Source organism: Zea mays, unplaced genomic scaffold (assembly GCF_902167145.1).
Source record: "Zea mays cultivar B73 unplaced genomic scaffold, Zm-B73-REFERENCE-NAM-5.0 scaffold_138, whole genome shotgun sequence".
Taxonomy (NCBI): Eukaryota; Viridiplantae; Streptophyta; class Magnoliopsida; order Poales; family Poaceae; genus Zea; species Zea mays.
In genome coordinates, this window is record NW_023366755.1 from 10,660 (window position 1) to 15,056 (window position 4,397).

The window sequence follows — 4,397 nt, forward strand, 5'->3', positions numbered from 1 at the left end:
CCATTCTTCTACCCTTTCCGGGTAGTCGATGGCTATTCACAGCTACTACCTTAACACCAAAGAAGAGTTCGACCCAATGCTTGATTTCTGTCTTAGTGAATCCCGATTCGACATTAAAAGTATATTGATTCTTTCCCAATAAACGAAGACTCTTTTCTGTAAATACTGCGTATTTGATTCCATTATCGTACGATAATACTATATTTTTATTTATATTTGTTTATTGTATTATACCTTTCTATATTCTAGATATATAGAATAGAAGAATCTCGATTTGTCAAGTCTCATGATCGTATCAAGATCTATTTCAATTCGGCTCAGTCTTTTTTTTTAGAAAAGATTGAGCCGAATTGAATTGCAATCAATTAGAGGAATAAAGAAGAATTACTGCATTTCTTAACTTATTTTTTCTCTTTCTATTTTGCTTCTTTTTTATTTTATATGGTATCCATCGCTTTGAAACCATCAAATTGGATCTCCTTCCATATTTCACAAGCTGCGGCTAGTTCAGCACTCCATTTGCAAGCTGCTTTGATAATTTCATTACCTTCACGAGCAAGATCGCGCCCTTCGTTACGAGCTTGTACACAGGCTTCTAAAGCCACACGATTAGCTGCTGCACCAGGTGCATTTCCCCAAGGATGTCCTAAAGTTCCTCCACCAAATTGTAATACGGAATCATCTCCAAAGATTTCGGTCAGAGCTGGCATATGCCAAACATGAATACCCCCAGAAGCCACCGGTATAACACCTGGCATGGATACCCAGTCCTGAGTGAAAAAGATACCGCGATAACGATCTTTTTCAATAAAATCATCGCGCAATAAATCAACAAAACCTAAAGTTATTTCGCGTTCCCCTTCTAACTTACCTACTACTGTACCGGAGTGGATATGATCTCCCCCCGACATACGCAATGCTTTAGCTAATACACGGAAATGCATACCATGATTTTTCTGTCTATCAATAACTGCATGCATTGCTCGGTGAATGTGAAGAAGTAGGCCGTTGTCGCGGCAATAATGAGACAAAGTAGTATTTGCGACCTCCTGTTAAGTAGTCATGCATTACAATAGGAACCCCTAATTCCCTTGCAAATACAGCTCTCTTAATCATTTATTCGCATGTACCTGCAGTCGCATTCAAGTAATGCCCCTTGATTTCACCGGTTTCGGCTTGTGCTTTATAAATTGCTTCGGCACAAAAGACAAAACGGTCTCTCCAGCGCATAAATGGTTGTGAGTTTACGTTTTCATCATCTTTGGTAAAATCAAGTCCACCGCGTAGACACTCATAACACGCTCTACCGTAATTTTTTGCGGATAATCCGTTTAATAGTACATCCCAATAAAGGACGACCGTACTTGTTCAACTTATCCCTTTCAACTTGGATACCGTGAGGCGGACCTTGGAAAGTTTTTGAATAAGCAGGGGGAATTCGTAGATCCTCCAAACGTAGAGCGCGTAAGGCTTTGAAACCAAATACGTTACCCACAATGGAAGTAAACATGTTAGTAACAGAACCCTCTTCAAATAGGTCTAATGGATAAGCTACATAACAGATATATTGATCTGGGTCCCCAGGAACGGGCTCGATGTGATAGCATCGTCCTTTGTAACGATCAAGACTGGTAAGTCCATCAGTCCAAACAGTTGTCCATGTACCAGTAGAAGATTCCGCAGCTACTGCAGCTCCTGCTTCTTCAGGCGCCCGAGCTGAGGAGTTACTCGGAATGCTTGCTGCCAAGATATCAGTATCCTTGGTTTCGTACTCCGGGGTGTAGTAAGTCAATTTATAATCCTTAACACCAGCTTTAAATCCAACACTTGCTTTAGTTTCTGTTTGTGGTGACATAAGTCCCTCCCTACAACTCATGAATTAAGAATTCTCACAACGACAGGGTCTACTCGATATGGATTAGGCGTAAATGAAACCTTTGCAAAAATCGAAAAAAATAAAGATATTTAATTAATATCAACTCATTAAATAAAAAAAGGAGTATGCTTAAGTTAATGAATATGTTTCATTCATATATAATGTGTACACCCTGTGTACAAATGCAAAGCAAGTTCTTTCCAATGCTACTTCCAAAATGCCAGTGCACGGATTTGATCTCTTGACTTTTATTAGCTCCTGATATAGATAATGCTACGTGCTCGCTAACTCTATTCGTCCTGGCATGGCAAAGCGGCGAACCTGCCTGCCTAATGAAGAAAGAGAAGTCGATCTAGAGAAGCTTCTTAAGTAAGAATAAGATGGCAAAAGAGTAGAGATTTTACAGTTCATTCGCTTGGAAGCTAGCTTCATCTGGAGCATACACTCTGGGAGGGGTATCACAATCTTCTGTACCTATATGGAAATCGTAGCAAGGCTAGCTTGTAACATCGAAGAGCAGGCATTTCCAATTAGTTTAGTTGAAACGTTGCAAAAACCATAGAGCTGAGCTGGCTTATTAGGTAGTTCCTTTTTGCATTATATATTTAACGCCTTCTTGCTCATCTAGAAACTCTCCCTCTCATATCTCGTGACAACTATTCCTGTCTCGGTTATCTGTGCTATCCAAATGCCTGCCTCTTTGTAAGCCCGTGCAGACTGAAATGCATATGCCTCCCAAAGCGGATTAAGCATATCCTCGCTCTCTCTACCCTTTCCTCTCTCATTCCAGAAAAGAAGTGCAATATGCGATCAATAAGCTTACGGATTCAATACCTTTGATAGCATCATAAGTAGTGCCGTAGGTTCAATCCCAACCAATGCCCAGCTTCAGCAAATAGAAGAAGGGTTAACATCATGAATATGCGATCAAGCAAAGAGTGAAGAAGCAGCAATACGTGTTTTGAGTTATCTTTCTTTTTTCTTCTAAAAAAGCAATAGAAAAGAAGAAAGAATTCCGTAGTGTGTATCAACTTCATCTTCTCCACAACCTCACAGACCTTATCACTAGGGAAAGCCGATACAGCTGATCCCTCACCAGATGAGGCTGGTGACAAGTTCCAATTGTACTTTTGTTGACCAATATCTGACCGAGAAATGAGTTGATGAACCCGTCTTACCAGAGATAGGAATTTTTCCATTATTCGATGATCCAACGCGCTAAGGGAATTCATGTTCTCAGTATTGACCATTACCCTGGATTCTTTCCTACCCTCAATTGTGCCACCTTCTTGTTACTCGCTGGCCGAGTATAATCATTATTTTATTTCCAATTCTAGTAGTTTGTAGTTTGATGAATATAGTTTATAACTATAATATGGGTTATAACTCAGTCTGTTTATTAAACGATTCTCGCCTTCCAGCAGCTTCAGGTAGCCTCCCTTAACCCTGCAGGATTCGAGGGAGTCGTCGAGCCTTCAATTCATCCGGCACTCGCTGGTAACTTCCAGGAGCCTCGAATGATTCCGACACCCTCTTCAGCGCTTCTGGACGGTTCTCAACTGAAAAGTAAACTCAATTCGTTAATAACCCGCTTTGCAAATTTCTTTTTCAAGTGCAAAAACGATGAAAGGATCAAGGTCCCTTTCTTTAACGATTGTGGCCTTTTTTGAACTAATTTTCGGACTTCTATCCGCGTCTTTTAGCCTCATCTTCATATAGCTGGAAAATCCGTGCAAATAACTCCGCCATCAACGGTTCCTTCCTCGGCTAAGAATAATGCTATGCTATCCGGAATTGCAATTAGATAGTTGTAGATAAGGTAAGGCCCTTCCCCTCTATCCAGTTCAAACCAATGGCATGAAATAGCACTAGCGAAAAGGCTAAGCACATTTGATAGAGGTATACCTCACCAAAGCAAAGAAGAACAAAACCTGGGACGAGGACGGTCGCGAATGCAAATGCTTATGGTTCTAATCAAGTGAAGCCAATGCTAGGAGGTTGAAACTAGAGGTCACAAGGCATGACGCTGGAGAAAGAGAAGCGTGATGTTGTCAGCAATCAAATTATCGTAAATAGATAGTATAGTATAGTATAGTTACGCTTTCCTGAGTGACTGGATTCCTAGCTCTTCGACAGCAAGAAGTGGTACGAACTTCATCAGCGCATGAGAAGCAAGCGGTCTTAGTGGAGTGGCGGACTTCCCCTTTCAAGGAAAGGAAAGTTTTCGGATTCTCGTCAAAGAGGAGAGCTGAGCCTAAAGAAAATCACATCAAGCTAAGTGCAAACAGGCGCAATCAAGATCACAAGAAGAAGAGAAGAAACAAGAAGAAAACACACCAAGGCATTAATCAACAGCCTAAGCCGAAGCCACCATAGGCAATAGATCACAATTCAAGGAAAGGAGCAGGGTCACTAATATTGTATGGATAGTACTCGAAGAAAGGGAACTCCCAGGAAACCTAATCTATAAGAGCCGTGTTCGTGCTGTGGATTTCAAAGTGAAGTTCTTAGGTGGAGGCGA

General features: G+C 41.0%; 1 pseudogene across 1 annotated transcript; it reads right to left on the reverse strand.

The window, feature by feature from the left end:
• Window positions 1-428: 428 nt before the first annotated feature.
• Window positions 429-1,959, reverse strand: LOC118473806 (ribulose bisphosphate carboxylase large chain-like; annotated as a pseudogene). The gene has a single exon (XR_004853652.1). The product of XR_004853652.1 is annotated as a ribulose bisphosphate carboxylase large chain-like (transcript).
• Between the last annotated feature and the right edge of the window lie 2,438 nt (window positions 1,960-4,397).